The sequence below is a fragment of the Amblyraja radiata genome, chromosome 45 (assembly GCF_010909765.2).
Source record: "Amblyraja radiata isolate CabotCenter1 chromosome 45, sAmbRad1.1.pri, whole genome shotgun sequence".
NCBI classification, from domain to species: Eukaryota; Metazoa; Chordata; class Chondrichthyes; order Rajiformes; family Rajidae; genus Amblyraja; species Amblyraja radiata.
Window position 1 is genome coordinate 729,113 of NC_046000.1, and position 12,917 is coordinate 742,029.

Consider the following 12,917-nt stretch of genomic DNA (forward strand, 5'->3'; position numbering starts at 1 on the left):
CAAAGTTGTTGAAAACACCTCTGTATTCAGCTTCCCTCTCCTCACTAATGCTGCCCACAATTGTAGAGTCATCCGAAAACTTCTGCAGGTGGCAGTAGTCCAAGTTATATCTGAAGTCCGTGGTGTAGATGTTGAAAAGGAAGGGAGAGAGGACTGTCCCCATGTGAGCCCCTCGTGTTGCTCACTACCATGTCCGAGACACAATTCTGTAGCCTGACATTGTGGTCATCCAGTCAGGTAGTTGGTGAGCCAGGACAGTAATGGAGCATCCGCCCATTTCATCGTCAGTTTGCTGCCTAGCAGTGCAGGCCGGATGGTGGTAAAGTCACTGGAGAAGTTAAAAAACATGACTCTCACATTGTTTCCTGGCTTCATGGAGACATTTTGGTGTAAAATCTGCAACTGGGGAAGCAAAATAGAAACTGTTTTCTCAAGACGGAAACTTGAACAAAATAAAATCTTGTTTCCAAGGCAGTAGCAATGAAAAAGATCAGCGAAAAATTAATGAAAGAGATAAAGAACAAAGTAAGTGGCGAGAGATGCAGCCAGTCAGAATCGTGTAAAGAGTAAACATTCTGGTGAAATAAAATAAAAGGGAAATTTATTGAGAAAGTGAGCGGTGATTCCGTGCAAAGTGAGCCTGAGGGGCAATGGTGGTAAATCATTGACAGCAGCGTGAGTGGGAATCATTAGCAGGTAAGGAAGTCGAGGAGGTGACCGAAAACGGTTCCGCCCTGTTCCCCCCCCCCTTCCCTACCACCCCCTACACAAGACCCACCAAGAGACACCTAACTAACATTTAGACACACCAAAAAAAACAAAAAAAAATTGAAATAACGAATACGCTGCAGGCAGGGCAGCCGGCTCGCAGCGCTCAAGAACGTTTAATTGTCACTAGACCAAGTGCAGACCCATTGGTCCCACCACTCACACAGCGCAAGGTCCCACCACTCACCAGTTCCCCCAACGCAATATTGCACCACTCACTCATAGCCCCCAGCTACGCAGGCGCGACTTATTTTTCCTCATCCCCCAGCATTCCTTCCTCCTACTCTTCAGCCTCCCTCTTCAATCTCTAGAGAGGGAGGTGGGTAGAGAGGGAGGGGTGGTAGCGTAAACACTGCCCAGGCCATCACTGACTATGACCTCCCCATCATCGAAGGGATCTATCATAGACCCTACCTCAAAAAGGCAGCCAAAATCATCAAAGTCCCACACCATTCTGGCCACACACACATCTCACCACTGCCATGAGTTTCATAACCAGCTTTTTTTAATTTATTTTTTTTATTTTTTTTAAATAAATTTATTCAATTATTAAAAAATAATATTACACTACAATAAAACAAGCCAGAACCCACCACCATAATACAATACAAACATGTAACAAACTACTATACAACTATGATACAATCCTTATTGAGGATACATTCAACACCCTGCGGAGCCCAGCGGTCCCGGAACTCCCTCAGGGTGCCCGCAGACAGGACGTATTCCCTTTCTAATCCCACCCGGGCACGGACGTAACCCCGGAAAAGGGGCAGGCAGCTGGCTCGGGTAGAGCCCTCCACCGTCTGGCGCCGTGACTCGCGGATGGCCAGCTTGGCCAGGCCCAGGAGCAACCCAACCAGGACATCTTCAGCCCTACCCTCTCCCCTACGCACAGGGTGTCCAAAGATGAGGATGGTGGGTGAAAAATGCAGCCTGAAGGCAAGGAGCAGCCCCTTTAGATATTCAAACAGTGGCTGCAGCCTCACGCACTCCATGTACACGTGGTACACAGACTCTTCCAGCCCGCAAAAGTGGCAGGCGGCTGGCGAGTCTGTGAACCGCGAGAGAAACAGGTTGCAGGGAACACCTCGGTGCAATACCCTCCACCCCAGGTCCCCAATGTAGAGGGGGAGAATCCCTGCGTAGAGGGACCCCCACCGGGGGCCCCCCTCGCGACCGGAAGGGAACACCGACCACCACTTGGTGTCCGGACGGTGGACCAGGGCGAGGAAGTGCAGGGTGTGGAGGAGGAACCTGTACAGGACACGCCTCCCTGCGTCTCGGAGGGAGACGAAGGGTGTCGAGGAAAGGCGGCTCAAATTGTGTGGGACCGGCTCCCGGGATGGATTACGGCGCCTTGGTCCGATGACTACTTCCGGCTGAGCGGGGGCTTGCTCAACCACCAGTACTCCACACGTTTGAGCCCCCCGGTCACCCGATGGGGCGGGACAGGGACCGGCTGCTCTCAAGCCCGGGCCGTCACCCTCCGCCAGTGGAGGTGGGGCCTGGTCAACGGCAACCAGGTTCCAGACTCTCAACAAGTCCCTGTAGAAGCCAGGCATCCCCATCAGGACCGCACGGCTGACCCCCACCATCGGGATCCGCGTCCCTCCTTGAAGGCAGCGGCTCCGTTGGAAAAAGTGCGTTGCCAGCACGTGCCACCTGGGAGGATGCCCTGAGTACAGGTATCTCTGCAAGGTCCTGAGGCAGAGAGCCGCCACCTTGGTGCGAATGCACACCAGCGACTGACCGCCCTCCTCGATCGGGAGACTCAGGACCGCTGCAATGACCCAGTGCTTTCCGTTGCCCCAGAAGAAGTCCACCAACTTCTTCTGGATGATCCCAGCAAAGGTGGCTGATGGGACCAATGTGGTCAATCTGTACCAGAGCATGGAGGCCACGAGTTGGTTAATGACCAACACCCTGCCCCGGTACGAAAGCACTCTGAGGAGACCCGCCCAGCGCCCCAGACGGGTGACGACTTTCACCTCCAGCTCCTGCCAGTTCGCCAGTCAGGTCTCCGCACCGGGACTCAGGTAGACTCCCAGGTAGAGGAGGTGTGTGGTACTCCACGTGAAAGACCTCATCTCCTCCGGGAGGGAGTCCACCTGCCAGGGACCCACCAAGAGTCCAGAACATTTCCCCCAGTTGATCCTGGCAGAGGAGGCTGCCGAGAAGACTCGTTGGCACTCACGCATCCTCTGCAGGTCGACGGGGTCGGTGACCATGAGGAGCACGTCATCGGCATAGACCGAGAGGACCACCTCCATGTCCGGCTCGCGTAGAACCATGCCCGTCAACTTCCTCCGAAGCAGGCTAAGGAATGGCTCCACGCAGATGGCGTACAGTTGGCCAGACATGGGGCATCCCTGACGTACTCCTCTGTGGAAGGGAATGGGGGCCGTCAAGGATCCATTGACTTTCACGAGGCACTCTGCGGTGGCGTATAAAAGTCGGATCCGGGACACAAAGTGCGGTCCGAACCCAAACGCCCTCAGAGTCCTCAACAGATACTCGTGATCCACCCTGTCAAAAGCCTTCTCCTGGTCGAGGGAGAGAAAGGCAGTGGGTACACCGGTCTCCTGAGCCAGGTAGACCAGGTCCCGGACCAGATGGATATTGTCCTGGATGGACCGGCCTGGGACCGTGTAAGACTGGTCAGGGTGGATCACTTGAGCCAGCACTGGGCCCAGACGGTTTGCCATTGCCTTGGCAAAGACCTTGTAGTCGGTACAGAGGAGGGAGACTGGGCGCCAGTTTTTTAGACGGCGGAGATCGCCCTTCTTGGGCAGAAGGACCACGACAGCACTTCGCCAAGACAGGGGCATCTCTCCTGTCGCCAGGCTCTCCCTCAATACCATGGTGTAGTCCTCCCCAAGGATCCCCAGAAAGTGCGGAGGAACTCTGCTGTCAGTCCGTCTAGGCCAGGGGATTTGCCCCTTCGGATCTGATGGAGGGCCGCGGTCAGTTCATCCAGTGTCAGGGGGGCATCCAGACGCTCAGCACCCTCCGGGTCGACCGTGGCTAGACCTTCCCACAGATCACTGCACTCGTCCTCGCCAGAGCTATCTGGTGAGAACAAGGTCCCATAAAAGGAACGAACTGCTGCGTTAATGTCCTCTGGTTCAGTGACGGAGGAGTCATCATCAGCGAGCAGCTCCACTAACTGCTGATGGACTCCCTGCCACTTCTCCAGCGAGTAGAAGAAGGATGAACCGCGGTCCAAGTCGTGGAGCAATTGGATCCGCGACCTCACGTACGCGCCTCGAGATTGCTCCAACTGTAGCTCCTTCAGCGGGTCCTTCTTCTCCTGGTATTCCCTCCAGAGGATCATGTCCCCGACGGTCTGACTTAGATGCAAATCCAAATCGAGCAGCTCGCTCCCGAGCTGTCTGATCTTGGAATCGCGTCTCTTGGTCGACCCTCTAGTGTACTCCTGACAGAAACTCCGGATGTGGGCCTTGCCCACATCCCACCATAGCCGCAGGGAATGAAATCCACCCCGCTTCCTCTTCCAGGTATTCCAGAACCTCGCAAACGAGTCCCGGAAGCGGCGATCCTCCAGCAGCCGGTTGTTAAAATGCCAGTACGCGGACGTTCCCCTCGTGCGCAGCGGGTTAAACTCCGCCCACACCAGGTGGTGGTCCGAGCACGGCACCGGCAGCATGGAGGCCGCCGCGACGCGGGAGACGTACGCCCTAGAAATGTACAGGCGGTCGATGCGAGACCCACCCCCCTCTGACCTTCTGGAGAAGGCCCTAGAGTCGGGGTGGAGGTTCCTCCAAGTGTCTACCAAGTCAAAGGAGCCCACGAGCTCCTTCAACTTCTTCACCGACTCCTGACCACGTTGGAGACCGGAACGGTCTCCTTCCTCGAGGGTACAGTTGAAAACCCCCCCGAGGATCACGCAGTCACCAGGGTCGATGGAGCTCAGCAGCGTGGACACCTCCCGGAACAGGCGCGTCTGCAACACGGCAAGCTTGGGGGCGTACACGTTGACAAAATGCAACGGCACGCCATCCAGGCGCATGGCCAAGTGAAGCAAGCGGCCTGGCACCAGTTCCTGGACCTTTAGGATCTCAGGCCGGAAATTCGGGGCCATCAAAATGGCCACCCCACTGGAAATGGAGCTGAGGTGGCTCATCAAGACCTCGCCACCCCACTCCAGGAGCCAAGTGGACTTGTCTCCTGGGGTGGTGTGGGTTTCCTGCAGGAAGCTCACCGCATATTTCCCATCCCTCAGGGTTGAGAGATGGTTAAACCTGCGGAGAGGCCTCCTGCTGCCATTTATGTTATAACTGGCTATGGTGATCGCCATGTCAGGAGTACACTAGATCCCCTCACCAGTCCCCCGGTCGCTGACAGCAGAGCTGCTCCTCCCCCTCCGGATCCTAGGTGGATTGGCGGTAGGTTTTACCTTCCGGATCTTGGCTACAAGGGACGCTCTACGGCTCCCTCTACCCTCAGCAGGAACGACGCTGCTCTCGGCCTTGTCGTCCTTCTCCAGGTCGTCCAAAAAGGACCTGAGCTGATGCCGGTCGTTCCCCTTCACCCCCTTTGACCCCTTGCCCCTCACCCTCTTTTTGAGGATGAGTTTTAGCGAGCTAGTGAGCCCTTTTATGTTCGGCCACCGAAGGGAGGCCAGTCTGGGCTGATGTTGGGCTCCTTCGGTGGCCGTGATGAACTCGTGGTTCTCCTCCACTGAAATGATTGGAGTGGCGTCAGGGGGAGCGAGAACATCCATTGACTCATTGCCCGAGGTGTCCCCTTCCACCTGCTCACTGCAGATGGAGTCACCATCCCCAACTCCGGACACACCTTCTGTGCTTAAAACACCCGCCTCACCCTGTGTAGCGGTTGCCTCTCCTCCACCTCAGCCCCAACCCTGGGATCAGTGGTAGAGGGGCCTTCCCCAGATGTCCCCGGGGATTCAAGACCATCGGCAGTGGGGGTGACTATCCCTCCCCCAGTTGGGCCCAGGGAGGACTCTGGTGCATCAGACTCAGGGAGTCCCTCTGGAGCCAGGTCCTGAGGCAGAGAAGGGCTGGGTTCCCCAACCCCCTCTCCATCTACAGTCTCTAACTCCAGAGGTGTGCTCTGCGCCTCGTCCTGGGTGGGTTGCTTCTGGGCTTCCTCAGGTGCCTGATGCGGGATTCCCTCCCCAACAGGAATCTCCCCCTGCTCCATAGCACCGGAGTGGTCCCCATCACCACCCTCCCCAGAATCCCCTCCAGAACATGGGACCGGGGCCTGAACCAGAGGGTGGGAGTCTTCCTCCACCACAGTACTCCCCTCCACCCTGGAGGATTCCCGTTCGTCCCCCTTCTGCTCCTCCCCAGAGAGATGCCTCCTCCTTTTCTTCACAGGGGAGGAGCTCACAGACTCTGGTGTCGCCTTAACAGCCTTTTTCTGTGGCTCCCCCTCCTCCCGCCCGATCCCCACTGCCCCCGGCTGGATTATGGGGCTTGCGGACTCCCTAATGGGAGATGAAGGGATGGGTGGATTGCTCTTGTCCTTGGGGTTTTTGTTCCCCGGGTGCTTCACCTTCTTTGCCACCTTGCCCTCCTTCTTTTGAACCTCCCCACCCCCACCCACGCTCTGCGCAACCCCAGGGTTCGCTGCCTCAACTACATGGGGGGTGGGAGCAGGGGGGAGAGGGGGGTTAGTGGCACTGGAGGCGGAGGCCCCCGCCCGGGATTTGGGGCAATTCCTCCGAATATGCCCCACTTCCTTACAGGCAAGGCACCTTGGGCACTCCGATGTCCTGAAGATGGTAAAGTCACGCCCATCCTGCTGGACACAGAAGCGCCCGTCAACTACCTCCTCCTGGTCCAGCATTATTGACAGCAGGCGCCGGAGGGAAAGAACGTGCCGCAGCTCCTTCCTGCGGAACCCGTGGGATATCGGGGTGATGTCCGTGAGTACCTTCCCCAGGGTGTGAAGGTGGGGAAGGAGGGCCTCATTTGTGATGCAGGGTGGGACATTGGACAGGACCACCCGCTGCGCAGTGGTCACCAAGGGCTCAACCTGCAAAAACATTCCCCCCACTGTGACCCCTTTACTCACGGCCGCATTCACCCCCTCAACAGACTCGAGGAAGAGCACGGCCTTCCCAAACATTTTGCCCACATACAGGACACCTGCGGGCTTGGTCGCCACGGCAACGGCAGCCGAGCAGTCCTCCAGGTTGATCTGGGGGAGCAAGTAGCACCTTATCCCATGCTCAAACGGCAGGTTCTTCATGGGGAACCGGGCCCCCAGAGCAGTAGCCGAAGCAGCTGAAGCAGCCGCCTTTGCATAGCTCCTGGAGGGCCCCGCTCCCCCAGAACACTGACCCAGCATAGTATCAGGTGCTACAATTTTAAAACATATCACTGAAACAGACACAGACAGTCCAAATGGCACGAGGCCAAGTCCAAAGACAAAAAAACAAACGAATGGAAGTTCGAGAGAGGGAGGCAAATTGGTGTCGCCTCAAACGCTGATAATGGCAGCTCCCCCGGAAAACTGCTGCGTCACCACCTCTTCGCTGGAAAACTCTCGGCTCTCCTGCGTTCCCTGGCGAGCTGCTGACCTTCGCAGGCAATCCCAGCTGTTCTTCGCCGCTCCTACAGCAACAAAAGGGGACTTACCTGCAGTCTTGTTGTTGGAAGCCTCTTATCGCTCGGTCTTTCCGAGAGAAAGGAGGCTTCGTCGTCAGCTCCAACTCCAAGGCCGCAAAAGAAGGTCGAGATGGTGGAGGTGCAGAAAACCTCCCACACCCCACGAAAACCAGACCGGGCCGGACAGCCTCAACGAGTCAGTAAGGGGGTTGTTCTGGACGCAGTTGTACAAGTCCAGAAATAATTTTCTCCCCTCTTTTGGTACACAAAACAGTTTCCTGGCAGGTTGCCAGCGACCGTAGTGGGAGCTACGCAGTCAGTTGATAAGACTGCTCGCAGTCCCAAAACAAGCAGAAAAACTTTAAAACAAGTCTCTGCAGCGTTGCAACGATACTCCAAGATGTTTAAAAGTACCGCTGTACCTCCTCCGAAATCCAGAAAGATGTTTAAATTCACGTCTTTTTAGTTTGGACAGGAGCTCCTAATCACCACACCTCCGCGCGTAACCAGCTTGGAAGGGATGATGGTTGCAAAGGTGCATAGACTGACACACTGTAACCTTTACTAAGTGTTTATTAAAGCACTGTCGCTGCTGATGCGGGGCAAGAGAGTTGCAATCCGGACAGGAGGCCACACTGGCCTTGGTGTACTTTGCCATGCCCGGCCAATAGTATTGTTCCTGGGCATGCGAGATGGTGGCATCTGCCCCGGGATGCCTCATATGGGCAGCGTTGAAGTACAAGCCGTAAAGGGAGGCAGGGACGACCACCTTGTGTCCATTGATGATAATACCGTCCCGGAGCACCAGCTCATCGCGAACCAGAAAAAAAGGGTGAACGCCAGCAGGTAATGAAGTCCGTTTGATAGGCCACCTACGCTTGATGACAGCAGCGAGCTGTTGCAGGTCAGGGTCGTTAGCGGTGTGCTCAACCAGGCACTGGAGCTGCTTGGAAGGGACGAAGTTCACGTTCAGTACCTGTAGGTCTGCCTGCTCGAAGGGGTGCTTGTCGCAGGAGGTCCGGGGGGCCCGGGACAGCGCGTCAGCCACAAGCATCTCGGTGCCCCTCTTATAGACGATTTTAAAGTCAAACCGCTGTAGCTGCAGCATCATCCGCAGTAGCCTGGCTGGAGCGATGTGTATAGGCTTGTTGAGGATCGTCACCAGGGGTTGGTGATCCGTCTCTACAGTGAACCTGGTGCCAAAGAGGAAGTCCTTAAACTTAGAACAAGCGAACACAACCGCCAGCAGCTCCATCTCTATCTGCGCATAGCGCTGCTCTGTGTCCGTCATGGTCCTAGAGGCATAGGAGATAGGCTGCAATGAACCATCATCATGGGGCTGCAGGCAAGCAGCACCCAGTCCAAAACGAGAAGCGTCGCACGTAACCACAACTGGACATTGTAAATCAAAGAACTTCAGAGTAGGTGTGCTGATCAGCTTCTTCTTTAGTAGGTCGAACGCCTACTGGTGGTGTGGAAACCAGGACCAAGCAATGTCCTTTTTAGTAAGTTGTCTCAGGGGTGCGCTCAACTCGCTGAGGTCAGGGATAAACTTGCCCAGATAGTTGACCATACCCAGGAAGCGCTGTAGACTGGTAACATCTGTCGGGGCAGGCAGCTCGGAGATGGCGCTGGTCTTTTGCGGGTCGGGCTTTAACCCGTGGGCCGTGAAAATGTGGCCAACATATGGGACCTCAGGCACCCGGAACCTGCATTTTGACTGGTTCAGCTTTAGATTGATCTGCCGTGCGCGGTCCAGAATCTGTCGGAGGTGGCGGTCATGTTCAGCCACATCCCTTCCATAGACCGGAATGTCGTCCACAATAATCGCACAGGGCAGACCTGCAAACAATTGTTCCATAGAGCGCTGGAATACCTCGCTTGCGGAGTTGATGCCGAACGGCATCCGCAAAAATTTAAACCTGCCGAAGGGCGTACCGAATGTGGTCAAGTCCGAGGAACGTTTGTCCAGGGGTATTTGCCAAAATGAACTCCTGGCATCGAGGACGGAAAACACCGTGGCTTGTCCGACCTGGGCGGCAACATCTTCAACGGTGCTCATAGGGTGGTGGGGCCGCTTAATCGCCAGATTCAAGTCCTTAGGGTTGATGCATACCCGTATTTCATTCTTCCCTTTCTTCATTGTGGCGACCATGGTGGAGACCCATTCGGTGGGATCGCTGACAGTCTCCAGCACTCCCCATTCGGTGGGATCGCTGACAGCCTCCAGCACTCCCATGTTAACCATATCCTTCAGCATATTCTCCACCTTGCCCTTCATGGCAAACGACACTCTGTGAGGTGGGCGGATCACAGGCACCACGGAGGGGTCTGTTGCGATTTTATACACAAGCGGCAGCTTTCCCAACTTGTCGTCAAACAGGTCCGGGTACTCGGATAGTGGGTCCATCACTGCTTGCACCTCGTGGACCGTACAGTCGAAGGACAACAGACCAAGATCCTGGCAGGCCTGGTTGCTCAGTAGAGTTTCACAGTCGCAATCCAGAATAAAGAACGACAGGTCACGGGATGATTTCTGTAGCACACAATGGAAGGTCGCCCTCCCAACAGGTGTTAGCTCCTCTCCCCCATAGGCACGCAAATCAGAGCGATCTGCAGTCAACAGCTCATTATTTCTTATCTGGTGAAACAGTGATGTTGACATTACGTTCACTTTTGCTCCAGTATCCAGCTTCGCAGAGAAGGACTTATTGTTCACAGTAATGAGCACAGATGGATCGGGGAGGCGAGATCGGCTGTGGAGGAGAGTGTAAACACTTGCATCTCCCATGGAATAGCTGACCTCAGAGTCGGTGTCGACAGAGGACTGAGAATCCATCTCACTATCAACTTGCTGAAGGTTGTTTAAGAATTGTCTAGGAGCAGAGGGCACATTCCCACGGGACCTGCAGGCAGCTGCAAAGTGGTTCATTTTCTTACAGAAATTGCAAGATTTTCCAAGAGCTGGGCACTGTGACTGCATGGGGTGGACATAATTACAGTTGGGACACTTCTGAGACCGCGGGACCCGAGACGTACGAACGGGCCGCGGTGGAGGGCGAAAGTTGTCCTGCATACGGCGTGGTCCTGCAACGCCAGTCAGATTTATGGCTCGGCTGTCAGATCCCCTCTGCCCATGCGGAGGGTTAACCACTTCGGCGATGCGGCACGCATGCATTGCCTGAGTCAGGGTTAGGTCAGGCCGTTGCAGCAAATCGACGCGTAGTTTCTGGTCGAGCATGCCAGTGACGAGAATGTCCCTGGTGAGCTGGTCGCGCATGGTCTCAAATCGGCACCGCTGAGCAAGGTAGCGCAGGTCAACGATGAAACACTCGACAGGTTCATCCGGCTGCTGCTTCCGTGAGTAAAACCGAGCCCGCTCCAATAAGCGGTTGGAGGGCAGGTCGCAAATCTCTGCAAACTTGCGCAAAAGACATACCGGGTCATCGGCAGATTCAGCTGGCTCGACGAGCTGGTCGTTGTCATCCAGGACCGCTGGATCGTAGATGAAAGCCTGAGCTCTCTTCATGGCGTCTGGACCGGCCAGGTTAAGCAGGAGTGAGGCTTTGACCGCGGCTGGGTCATTCCGGTGCACAATGTTAACGAAGTGAGTGTAATCCATCACAAAAGTAGCCCATCGCTCCGCAATGTCAGCGTCAAAGACAAGGGGAGATGGTTTTCGGCATGAGGATGCCATATCAAGGGAAATCCAACACTGGGCACACAGGGGACAAATTAAAAGAAAACCGGTAAACGGGAGGCGCGCATGTAACTATCTGACAACATGTAAAGGTTAATAGACTGACACACTGTAACATTTACTAAGTGTTTATTAAAGCACATGGCACACACGTCCCAGCATTGACTGCATCCAGCCTTCAGGCATACCGGCACCAAGTGGGAGGAAACAAAGGGAGGATATCACAGTTATACTAATATGATGGGGCGTGGTTAATGGTGATGAGGTAGCTACATTATAGGTTGCATGCATAAACCATCTACAATGGTATTGAACGCAAGTGCACAGTGTTGCATTTCGGTTGAACAGTCACCAGATTGTAAGAAGGATGTGGTTTTGCTGGAGATTCAGCAGAATGTTGCTTAGACTGGAGGACTTTAGCCATGGGGAGAAATTGGAGAGGATTTTCTTGTTTTCCTTGCAACGAAGGAAACTGAGGAACATCCTGTTGCAAGTATATGAGGTTAAGAAACACATGGAACACATAAGGCCTTTGACAAGGTTCCACATGGAAGGTGGTTAAGAAGGTTCAATTGTCGGGTATGAATATTGGAGTAGCAAGATGGTATCAACAGTGGCTGAATGGGAGATACCAGAGAGTAATGGTGGATAACTGTTTGTCAGGTTGGAGGCCGATGACTAGTAAGGTACTGGAAGAGAGAAGGTGGGTGACGGTGAGAAAGGGAGGGAAACATGGAATGCAAACGTCCCCGGGTGTTGTACCTCTTGTGAACAGGTTCACCCACTTAGAAGCTGTCGGGACAGAAGACATTATCACACTGAGCGGCGGACTGGCTTGCGAAGCAAAAAGGGCTGTTGAGCCAAAACCAAAGAGGCCAACATCAGGCAACGCCATTGTGGTTGGAGACTCCATTTTAAGAGGTATGGACAGGGGTTTCTGCGGCAACAGACGGGATGCGAGGATGGTGTGCTGCCTTCCTGGTGCCAGGATCCAGGATGTCATAGACAGAGTGCAGAAAATCCTCAAGGGCGAAGGTGAACAGCCGGAAGTGGTAGTGCATTTCGGCACAAACGATGTCGGAAAGAAGGGGATAAATATTCTGCAGCGTGACTTTAGAGAGCTAGGAAAAATGCTGAAAAGCAGGACCTCCAATGTTGTTATCTCTGGTTTGCTTCCAGTTCCTCGTGCTGGCGAGAACAGGAACAGGGAGATATGGGACCTGAATGTGTGGCTGAGGAACTGGTGCACGGGGCAGGGATTTAGATTCTTAGAACACTGGGATCCGTTTTGGAGTAAGGGGGAACTGTACAAAAGGGACGGATTGCATCTTAACAGGTGGGGGACCAGCATTCTGGCAGGCAGGTTTGCCACTGCTACACGGGTGGTTTTGAACTGAATAAGGGGGGTGGGGTGTCAAATGGGATAGACGAGGATGGAGTTAAAGGGAAAAAGAGTAAAGGGATGGTTAATGACCACAGAATTAACGGGAAAGGAAGCTCACAAAGGGATAGGAGAGTATGACCAAGTTTAATAGGGATTGATGTGAAAGGTGAGATGCGTAAGGAATTAAAAGTATTGTATATGAATGCGCAAAGTATAAGAAGTAAAGTAGATGAGCTTGAGGCTCAGTTAGAGGTTGGTAGATATGACATTGTGGGGATTACTGAGACGTGGCAGCAGGAGGATCGGGTCTGGGAACTTAATATTCAGGGTTATACATCCTATAGAAAGGACAGGCAGGTGGGCAGAGAGGGGGGGGGGGTAGATCTGCTGGTGAGGGATGGAATTCAGTCCCTTACGAGGGAAGACATAGTGGCTGACGAGGTAGAGTCACTGTGGATTA